Source organism: Ursus arctos, unplaced genomic scaffold, assembly GCF_023065955.2.
Source record: "Ursus arctos isolate Adak ecotype North America unplaced genomic scaffold, UrsArc2.0 scaffold_2, whole genome shotgun sequence".
NCBI classification, from domain to species: Eukaryota; Metazoa; Chordata; class Mammalia; order Carnivora; family Ursidae; genus Ursus; species Ursus arctos.
In genome coordinates, this window is record NW_026622874.1 from 94,352,188 (window position 1) to 94,363,361 (window position 11,174).

General features: G+C 59.7%; 1 protein-coding gene across 5 annotated transcripts in view; it reads right to left on the reverse strand.

The window, feature by feature from the left end:
• CLIP2 (CAP-Gly domain containing linker protein 2) overlaps nt 1-3,490 on the reverse strand; it is a 69,133-nt gene extending 65,643 nt beyond the window's left edge. For 2 of the 5 annotated variants that reach the window (XM_057314777.1, XM_057314778.1), the window contains exon 1: nt 3,193-3,489. The gene's annotated coding sequence lies outside the window, so the exon portion shown is untranslated. Of the gene's footprint in view, nt 1-3,192 lie in introns of all 5 variants that reach the window. The other 3 variants (XM_057314775.1, XM_026515962.4, XM_026515966.4) reach the window with 3 other exon arrangements.
• Between the last annotated feature and the right edge of the window lie 7,684 nt (nt 3,491-11,174).

An 11,174-nucleotide genomic window follows, 5' to 3' on the forward strand; every position in this document is an offset into this window, starting at 1 on the left:
CAGCATCCCGAGTCCTGGGGGAGCCGGCCGCCTGCAACTGTGGGCTGTACGAGCTCCATTCCCCTCCTAACTCCCCTCTCGCCTAACCTAATTGGAGGAGCTTCCTGTGGCCTGCAAGGGAAGAATTCCGAAGAAGACACAGGTCCGGGAGCTCCCTGCCTTCCCGCTCAGCCAGGCCCACCATTTACAGCTTATCAAAGCTGAGGCTCTCGGGGGTAAGGCTAGCACGGGCAGGTGGGGAGAACCATGCTGGGAAGGTGAGGCTGAGCCAGATAGTGAGCGGACTTTGGACTTGAGCAAACCGGGTGGTGTCTGAGGAAGGCACGGCCCACACCAAGCCCTGGGGAAGTGCACGTGGTAGCTTGAGTCCCCGGCACACAGTAGGTGCTTAATGGATGCATGAAAGGCAAACAGGGAACCCTCTCTAGGCCCAGATTCCCTTATCTTGTGAAGATAGCCATGAATGAATACATGCATGTAGAGTGCTCGAAACAGCTCCTGGCAGAGAGCAAGGGCTTGGGTATGTGTTGTTGTGTTTTTTTTAAACCTACACAAAAGCTGAAGTTCTCCCCTAGAACCACTGGGCAGGTGCTATGGTCTGAATGTTTGTGTCCCGCCCCCCAGATTCATATGTTGAAACCTAATCCCCAATGCAATGGTATTTGGGAAGGGGGGGCTTTGGGAGGTGATAGGGTCAGGAGGGAGGAGCCCTCCTGAATGGAATTAGTGCCCTCATCAAAGGGACCCCAGACAGCTCCCAAGTCCCTTCTGCCACGTGTGACTACAAGAAGTCTGCAACCGGGAAGACGGCCTGCCCCATCCATGCTAGAACCCTGATCTTGGACTTCCAGCCTCTAGACCGGTGAGGAATCAATTTCTGTTGGGCATAAGCCACCCAGTCTGTGGTATTTTGTTCCCCAAGAGGGCAGGGGCCCAGCGGGGTCAGGAATGCTGCCCCTCCCTCCTCTGGGCATGGAAGCAGAGGTGGGAGAGATGGCATCAAGAGGACCAGGGTCCATCTTCAGGGTGGGAGGATCGGGGAGGGGAGGCCAGGAAGAGCCACATCACAGACCAGAGCAGAGGGAGCAGCCCCGGGAGGAGACCGCAGTGAACGGCTGGGTAACAGGCAGGACTGCCCCACGTGCACAAACGGCTGGGGAGGGGATGAGCCACGCGGGTGTGGACAGAGGCTGGACCCAGGGCACCAGCAAAACGAACACTGGGCACTCTCCCTGTCACCGTGCACACACTTCGCACACATCCATCCATTCCCGCAGCAACCCCAAAAGGCAGATACCATAAGCACCTTCATTTTATAAAGAGGGAAACTGAGGCAGAGAGGTGCGGTGACTCGTCTGAGGTTACACAGCTAGTAAGTAACAGAGCTGGAACCCAGGCTGTCGGGGGGCCAGCATCCAGACTTTCCACCACCAAAGCCAGTCGCAGATGCTGGGAAGGGATTGGTGGGTGGACCCCTTACTTGGGATTTCAAGCCCGGGGGCAGAATTCCAGACACCACCTTCGCAGCCTGCGGTCTGCACCTAGGAGCTCGCTAGTCACACTCCTGCGTGCTGAGGCTCCCCCCCCCCCACCGGTCCCTCTGCCACGTCCTCTGCCTTTGAAGCTCTGCTCCACCTCTCCCCCCTCCACTCCACCGGAGCCCGTACCCCAACATCTCTCCTGGGCCGGGCACTGCAGATGCCAATGCAGCCTGGGCTCACGGCTCATGGAGGAGGGTGCGGGGGGTGGGGAGCCCATCTGCAAAAGTAGGAGGCACAGAACAACCCCTTCCCTCCACAGAACTTCCCCTGCCTTATACCCCATACCCCAGTCACCTAAATCCTTCGCTGCTCCTCCAACCCAGCGGCCACCAGGCCTCCTTTGTGGATGCCAAGCACTTGACCACACGACTTCACCCGCCTGAAGCCCCCTTCGGCATCCTGGCAGCAAACTGACGCGCGCGGGGCTCTATCAAGCTTCCTGCTCCACCCCAACGTCCAGGTGTCCCTCCTCTGTATTCCCAGCCCCCCCCACCAAGGCGCTCATCCAGCGAGCTGTCAAGTACTGCTGGGCTGTGCTCCTTCTGTGGCCCTGCCCGCCCCTGGCAGTGCTGGGCCAGGTGACAGCAGCTGGATGAATGAAGGGCTCATTGTTTACATTACAACTGGTGGGGTGTCTTGCCCCACGTGGCGTTCCCTGCGCTCTCCTTCTCTGCCTGCAGCCCTAGGCCAATGTTACCCCCACTACCTCCCTTGGGCATCTTACAGGGGGAGGACATCCCCCCCCTATAGTGGACTCCTACTTCTCACCCACATGGGAGCGGCGGAGTACCAAAGGTTGGGGATGCGCTGCTGGGTGTGTGACTGTCCCCAAGATGCCCCCTCTGTCCATCCTTCCCAGGGTGGGGCTGGGGCCTGCGTGGCAGTGCCCAGTGGGCACCCGCCCCGCCCAGGCCCCGCCTGAAGGGCCCAAACGGGCGCGCCCTGGAGGCCCCGCGAAGCATCTCGGCGCCTAAGGCCCCTCCCTGTGGGGAGGGCAGAAAATCTGCTGCCTCACCAGCTACCAGCGCCAGCCTGGGGGGGCAACCCCGCGGGAAGCCGCCCTGCCCCAGTCTCCCCCTCACCCCTTCCACTATGCACTTCAACCAAGTTTTGCAAAGGCAATCGGCCGGGCGACCCCAGCCGGCGGGGCGGTGGCTCCGTGTTCTCCAAGACCCCGGGTCTGGAGAAGGGGGCTGTGTGGCCGCGCCCACCAGGCTGGGCCCCCCTCCCCACCCCCACCGCCTGGGAGCCCAGAGAGCCCTGCGGCGCGTCCGGCCGCCCCGCGCTGCCCTTGAGAGCCGGGACGGGCGCCCCCCCCCCACCAGATGTGCCGAACCCCGGTCTGCGGATGTTGGCGCCGAGGGTGCCGACGATGCCTTCACCGAGGGGACCCGCAGCCCGGGAAGCCCCCCAACGCCGGCAGCGTCCCCTCCTCGCCTGCTGGCGACGGGGAAGTTGGGGGTGCAGCGGGAGCGGCTCCCGCTCACGCCCACCCGCCGGCCCCCGACCCTCCGGCCTCCCCCACGCCCCGACAATGCCTGCGGGCGGCCGCCCCGCTGCAGCCCAGGCCGGGCCGCCGCCGCCTCCCGCATCTCTCGCTCCTTTGTTGCCCAGCGAGCCCCCTCCCCCGGGGGCCCTCGGCGGCTCCTACCTGCGCCCCTCCTGTGGCGGGCTGCGCGGCGGGCGGCTGAGAGCCCGGCCTCCTCCGCTCCTGGCCGGGGCGCCGCGGGGGGAGAGGATGCTGCGGCCCCTCCCCGCGCGCCGCTGCCCACCGGCCGCAGCCCCTCCCGGCGCCCGGGCTCCGCGCTCCGCGCTCGCGCTCCGGGCCCGGGCCTCGCGTCCGGGCGGTCGGCGGGAAGGCGGGAGGCGCGGACCGAGCAGCCCCGGCCGCCGCCTGCGCGCACCGCGGCCGAGCCGAGCCGAGCCGAGCTGAGCGGGAGCGGAGCGAGCGGCCCGGCTCCGGGAGGGAACAAAAGGGGCCGGCGCTGGGGCGGGCGCGGGAGGGCGGGGCCTGGCGCGGCGGGGGTCAGGCGCGCGCTCACGTGGCCTCGCGTTTCTCGGGCCGCCGCGCCGCGCCGCAAGTGGGCGGGCGGGCGGAAAACTCCGCCTCGCCTCCTCCCCCGCCCCGCAGCCGCCAGTCGTGGGGCGTCCGGGGTGCGCCCACACCCGCCTCGGCGCTGGTCGCCTATTGGCGCTGAAAGAGCCTCCTTCAGCCTTGCTCTGCGCACGAGGATGTCCCAGACCGCTGGGAGAGGTGGCAGCTCGGGATGCTGGGGGGGGGGGGGGGGGCGGGGATGGGGAGGCTCCTGGAGTTTCCGGGAAGGCTCCACAGAGGAGGTGACGTTTGGACTGGACAGGAAGGGATGCGGAGGAGATGGTGTAGCTGAGCCGAGAACTTCAGCTCTTACTGAGCTGCCCTGAGGCCAAAGAGGGCGGGGGCGGGGGTGGGGGGCACGGGTGTCTTGATGATAATGTTCCCAACACTTCTTTGGCAAAAGTGGTACCCAAGATCCGGATGAATGTTGCACTCTCCTCCCCTAAGATCTGTTTCCTGTGATATTGGAGGAGTTATCACTGCTGCCAGCCCTCCCCCCCTCCAAGCTCAAATTCATCTCCATTCCCCCTGAATATGGGAAAGTGGGTGTATTGGGGGAGGTGGTGGTCTGCCCAGTGAAAATGACATTAAGGAGGACAGGCACGAGACAGTCTTGTTCATATCCCCCAAGGCACCCAGCCCAGTGCCTGGCCAAGGGTAGACACTCAATGACACTAGAATGAATGAATTGGCTTAGTTCCCACCACTATCCCTCCATTGCTCCGGTACCCATAATCTTTGAGAAAGGAGTTAACCTCTTGAACTCAGTTTCCCCACCTACACATTGGGGGTTCACTTCAGCTAAAGGGGTAATGGTAGGAGGAGGGAGGCTGGGCACTGGCCAGCCCTGAGCAGGAGGTCCCCAGGTGGGTGGTGGAGCCAGACCTGGAGACTGGCAGGAGAGGAGGGTGTAGAGTGGGCCCAGAGAAGAGAAGTTTGGAGGTGGTGTCAACCTGGGGGAGGGGATGGGGTTCCAGGTGGAAAAGGCTATGCTCAGGACCCAGAGAGCTAAATTGTGTCCATGTGGCCAGGAGGGAAGGTCTGGAAATGAAGAGATAAGACACAAGGCCCAGTGCAGTGGTAAGAATCCAGCTGCATCACCTACCAGCTGAGGGGCAAGCCTCTCTGGGCCTCAGTTTCCCCATCTCTAAAGTGGAGCTAGTGATAGACTGCCTGCTAGGGTTGTTGTCAAGGCCAAGTACATTAATCTACGGGAAGCGCTAAGAACAGTCAGTGCCTTGAAGCCCCACCTGGTCTGTACATCCAGGTTCTGGGGCAGAGAGCTCAGAAAAGCTGGGGGTAGGCACCTTGGGGGAGACAGGGTGTAGCAGAGAGTATATGATTTGCCCAAATGTGTGGGTTTCTGACCCAGATCGAATGGCACCTGGGTCCTGGGGGTACTTCTCCTTTCTCTGACACCTAAGGCTTCTGGAACCAGGAAAATGGCCAAAGTTCCCAGGACATCAGACCATCAGAAACAGACTAAGAAGTTTCCCTGTTGGAAACTAAAGCATGGTTTTGTCCTGACCCCTCCATCCACAGGTGGGTAAACTGAGGTCCAAAGAGAGGCAGGGATTTATCCAGGGCCCGGGGTCTTGCCTGCTGTAATGCATCTGAGCGCACCTGGGCCTCTCCGGGTTCAGCCACCCCCCCTCCTGCCTTCCACCCACCCCTGACCCCCCCAGCAGCCCCCTCCCTCACTGACCTCCCCCAGTGTTATTCACACTGACAGCGGGCTGGAGTCCATGGGTGGAGCTGCAAAGGGGGACGGCTCACCTGCCAGGCTCCTTCTAGGTGAGAAAAGAGATCTTCTACCTTGTGGAAGCTTGAATTGGGGCTTTCTGCTTCCTGCCGCTGAGTGAAGGCTGTGGATGTAGAAAGCGGAGCTGGACATGAGGCCCCAGGACATCAGGCCTGGGGAGGGGCCGGTTGGGGGGGGGGGTGAGGACCAGGGGAGGAAAGTCCTCCCAGCTGACCTCTCACCCAGGGCTTTGTCTCTCCCGAAAGCGCTGATTTGGCCATTTTCTTGCTGACACTGGCCCTGACTGGCAGCCCCACAGGAAAAGGGGGGGGGCTTTCATGGGAAGAGCATGTTGGGAATTACAGGGGGGCCGGGCAGAGCTCTTGGAGGCCTGGGGAGGGGGCAACCACAGGAGAGGCCTGGCTCCCCGGCAGGTTCCTGCCTCTCTGGTATACTTTTTATTGTTGTGTTTTATTTTTTAGGACCAACAGGACATCGGCATGATGGAATATTTTACAGCCCCTGAATTGCTTCTTACAAGAAATTTGTAATAACATGGGGAAATGGGGGCCTGGGTGGCTCAGTCAGTTAAGCGTCTCCCATCCGCTCAGGTCACGATCTCAGGGTCCTGGGATGGAGTTCCTCGTCAGGCTCCCTGCTCATGGGGGAGTCTGTTTGTCCCTCTTCCTCTGCCTGCCACTCCCCCCAGCTTGTGCTCTCTTTCTCTCAAATAAATAAATAAAATCTTTTTTAAAAACGGGGAAACAGTCCTGTATTTATGTCAATTGAAAAATCACATACACCTGAAACTAACATAACACTGTTATGTTTTTTTTAAAAAAGATTTTATTTATTTATCTGACAGAGATAGAGACAGCCAGCAAGAGGGGGAACACAAGCAGGGGGAGTGGGAGAGGAAGAAGCAGGCTCATAGCGGAGGAGCCTGATGTGGGGCTCGATCCCATAACGCCGGGATCACGCCCTGAGCCGAAGGCAGACACTTAACCGCTGTGCCACCCAGGCGCCCCATAACACTGTTATGTTAATTATACTTCAATTTAAAGAAGTCCACATCCTCAAACTGCGGGCCTGGTAGACTCCCAACCGTGTAAACTACAGAGGGGGAAAAACCTGGTAATGGTGGTGGGCTTTGGGTGGAGGGAATCCTCGCAGTTTTTCTCTCCCCTTTTCTGCATTTTTCCACAATCAACATTTGTGTTACTTAACTAACAAAAGAAATTTAAACCCAAACCCGTTTCTGTTAAGATGATTGTTCGGATGTTGTGTTTCTGTTCAAAACACAAAAAAATGATTGTTTGGCTGTGGTTGCAGGCTCGGGCTGGGAGTGACATCACCATGGAGATAGCAGCGGAGGCCATCACTCTGAAGGCCACACCCTTCTTGCAAACACGTGGACTTCGCCTTCCCCTCCGGATCAGATCTGAGGACGAGGATGGGAGGAGGACGGAGGCACCTCCAGCCCACAGCATCATGAGCCCCAGCAGTGAAGGAAGTTCACTGCTACTGCTTCTCTCTATCGGGGGTTTTCAAGGTCCTGGGGGCTTTGTCGCCCGGGCTCCCCAATTTCCTAAGGACAGATGGTAAACTGAGGCTGGCCAAGCGAACTGAAAGCTGGCATTGCCGAGTACTTACTACAGGGTAGGTTTTGAGCTAAGACCTGTGTATAGGTTGCAGAAGTAAAGGAAGGCCACTTAGATGAGAAGAAGCAAAGGGAGCTCAGCCAGAGCTGGCTCTGGAGCAAGGGAGTGAGCCCCATCGCTTGTGTTTGTAGAGACTCCAGGCTGGCCAGGGAGCAGGAGAGCCTCAGAGTGGGCAAAAGGGAAGGTGTGTAGGTAGGTCTGGAGGGAGGCTGTTGGCGCGGGGAAGCCGCGGGTGGGATAACTGGAATCAGGACGTAGATCACCTCTGTGATGGGGCCGGGGAACATACTCGGGTATTTCCCGGTTAGTCCTGAGTTGGAAGTGAAGGCAAAAATTAGGGAAGCTGGCGGTAACCGCTGGAGCCCTGGCCGTCTGGGGCTGATGGCCACGGGGGTTATCACTAGTCTTCCTGGATGGCAGGCTGCGGACTGTGGGTCCGTTCTTTTTAACGTGTGGTCTGGCCCTGGTATTTCAGAGTGGAGGAAACGGAATCATGGAGACGTTGTGGGACGTGCCCAAGGTCACACAGCTCATGAGGTCAGGGCTGTTAGCCAGGCTTCCGGGCTTCGGTGCTGGGCATAGAGAGAGCAGGGAGACGCCACCTTTTTGTTTTTTCTTTTAGATTTTATATATTTATTTGACAGAGAGAGAGAGACAGCCAGCGAGAGAGGGAACACAAGCAGGGGGAGTGGGAGAGGAAGAAGCAGGCTCCCAGTGAGAGAGCCTGATATGGGGCTTGATCCCAGGACTCCGGGATCACGCCCTGAGCCAAAGGCAGACGCTTAACAACTGAGCCACCCACGCGCCCCAGGGAGACGCCACCTTGAACTCCAATCTGAGCTCCGCCACCTTCCAGCTTCGGGACTCGGAGCAGGTAACACTGGGAAACCCGCTCCCTCCGCAGGATGACCGCCAGAGCCACACTGAGGGACCCTCTGCGTGCCATGTGCCGCCGGTCCCACGTGCACCTGTTGAGCGCCTACTGTGTGCCGCATTATTCTTCACTGTATGCCGGGCATGGTTCTAAGCAACTGAGAGTCTATAAACTAATGTGATTCTTGGGACGCCCCGGGAGCTGGGTGTTTCTGGCCCCATTTATGGGTGAGGGTTTGACACAGGTTCAGAGGGCAGGGAGGGAGTGGGGAACCCAGCGCCCCCCTCTCTGGGGGCCAGAGTTGGTGTGTTAGTGCCTCCACTTCCTGCCCCTCGGACCAAGTAGAGACTGTGAAGGGGCAGCTGGGGCTCCTGTCTAGGGGCTTTGCTGCCGGGGTCGTTGCTGCTGAGGCAGAGATGTCCCTCTCTGGGAAGAGGCCTTAGGTGCTCATGCCCCCGCCCAGCCCCTTCCTGGAGTTTCTTCCTCCTTAGGTGCCGAGCTAGGCCAGACACCTGGTCTCTTCTTGCCAAGGGAAGTCTCTAGAAGGTGCTGGCTGCAGCACCCCCCCATCCCCCGGGCTGTTCCTTGGTTTCTGACCTTCACAGCTGCTAGTCCTCATTCCCCTCTCCCTGTCCCCAAGTTTGCACATCTGTGCATTGCATCACTCGGGCCGGAGTGGAGACACGCCCTGGGGAGCGTGTTTTTTCTGTGAGTCTGCGAGCCTCTTGCCCGGGGAGACCGCCAGCGTCTTTCTCCCTGGACACTGCCCACTGGCCTTTGCTTCCCCGGGGCTGCCCACCCCCTCCCAGGTGGCCCGGGTGCACGGGGACATCTCTTTGAGTCCTTGGAGTCCTTCGGAGAAGTCACACCCATCACCCTTCACCCCCACCAAAAACACACAAGTAGAGACTGGCAGAAAGGTTCCCAGTCTGTTATTTTACCGGGAAAAGTCACTGAAAAACAACCGCACCGTTTCCTACAAGAAGGGATATTTCCGCACCAGGAATAGGTACAGACACCCTTTGGAATCAAGGACAGCCCTTTAATCAAGCCCATGGATCTTTCTGGAAAGCTCTTGTTTTGCTGCGGATGGAGGAACACTTGGTCAAAGTTGGCAGCTGTTCCGGGAACATTTGGGTCCAGTGTCCTGCGGATGCTCACTCTGGCTTCGAGGCCCAGGGCGGTGACTTTCCTGGTGCCCCCGCCCCCAATCCTGGTGTTCTAAGCCACCTTGGTTTCCTAATTGACATTGCCCAGTCTGGCTTTTCTGGGACCGGCTCACACATCCTTCCATTCCCCACTGCCTTCTGGGGCCCTCGGAGCCTTGGATGTCATGACGCCCCCAGGGTCTGTGAGCCAGATGTTTGGGGAGAAGCGAGGAGGCCATTTGTCCAACCCCTGTTGCTTTTTAGCAGCGAAGGGAAAGTGCCATGAGGCCTAGCACCATCAGGAAAGCTCTCAGCCCTCTTAAAAACAGCAGCCTCTTTCTCTACAACTTACCCTGGGACCCTGGGGCTTCATCTTTCATAAACCATCCCTGCATCCCACAGACATGCTCCATGTGCACACAATATCCAATAGCCAGAGCTCATACTCAAACTGCTGTTGTCCCAGCCACAAAACCCCTTTTACTGCTTTAAAGCCTTCAGCCCCCCTTCTCTGCCCAGTGCGTAGCTACAAAATTGCTTTGCAGACACACACACAGGTGTCCCCAATATAAAGCAAGAAGGGCTCTGATGGGCGTACGGGCAGGGTAGTTTGGGGCACGTCTAATGCTCATCGGCAGCTTCCTGGAGGAGGTGACAGCCCCATGTGTCTTGAAGGGTAAGTGTGTGGCAGGCAGAGGGGGCAGCCTGAAGGGCACGTTGGGAGGAATCTTGAGCTCAGGCGGCAGGAACATAAGGAGCATAAGGGCTTACTTAGATGAGGGCAGAGGGGCGGCTGGCCTGGTCAGCCCGGGCCTCACATGTCAGGGCTGCCAAGTGGGCTTTTTCTTTTTCAAGATTTTATTTATTTGACAGAGGTGGGGGGGGGAGAGCACGAGCCAGGGGGAGGGGCAGAGGGAGAAGCAGACTCTCCTCTGAGCAGGGAACCTGATGTGGGACTCGATCCCAAGACCCCGGGATCGGGACCTGAGCCGAAGGCAGACGCTTCACCGACTGGACCACCCAGGCGCCCCCCAGGTGGGCTTTATTCTAAGGACAACAGGGAGCCCTGCAGGGTTCTAAGCAGGAGAGGGACATGAATTTTAGACCTGAAGCCTGGCTCCCTCGGCTATGCGGGGCCAGCGCAGCGACAGACGGACGGGCAGAAGGAGCAGGAAGGTCAGGGCCAAGGGGCTGGGGCCGTGTGGCTGGCTGGACAGAGGCACGGCCGCTCAGCTGCCCGGGACCTTAACTCCTGGCCGGGCCTGCGCTGAGAAAGCACATCGTCGAGGCCGGGATCCCCCCCAACTCTGGGCTCCCCACTCCTCCCTGACAGAGGAGGCATCCCAGCCCCCTGCGCCTCTGAGCAGGGGAGGGTTTGGTCCCTGCAGCTGGGGTGCAGGGTGGGCCCCCGCTGCCCACCTAAGAAAGCTCCCAGGGGCCTGGGCAGTAATGGGGCCAGCCTGGCCGGGAAGGGACAAGGCCACACTTGTTTTTCCAAGCCTGCTGCCCCATCGTGACAATCCGCATTCTCCCCAACTCCTGGAGGGAGGCCGTGTTAGGATCCCACTGTCTGTGGACAGAGCTCCCTGTAGCCCTCAGGACCGGGGGCTGCACCCAAAGAAAAGTGGTCCCCCAAACGGGGATACTTCTGGGATGTCCCGATCAGAGCGATCAGGGTGGGGAGCACCTGGCTGTGTATCCCCAGTACACCCTTGACTTTGAGAGGCAGCCCTAGGGCGGGGTATGCGGTGGAGGACAGAGGGCCAAGCCTGGGAATCCGTAGGACCCGAGGGACCTTGACCTGCAGGCAACCCACCAGCTGCGTGACCCTGGACAAGAGACACATGGCTCAGCCTCAGTCTCCTGGTCTGCAAAATGGGAATGACTAGCTCCTCCTCCCCACAGACAGACAGACTTGGCCCAAGGTCGTGAGCGCTCTGCTGGACACACAGCCCCAGTGCTCGGGGCTGACTCTCCACCATGGGGCTAAGTAAGGGGACACAGGTACCAGGTAGGACAGAGGGGCTGTCTCCCGGCAGGGTGGCGTCACTCCTGTCCTTTCACGTTGGTGGTGCTAGGAGGGGCAGGAGCACAAATGGAGCACTGAGGCGGTC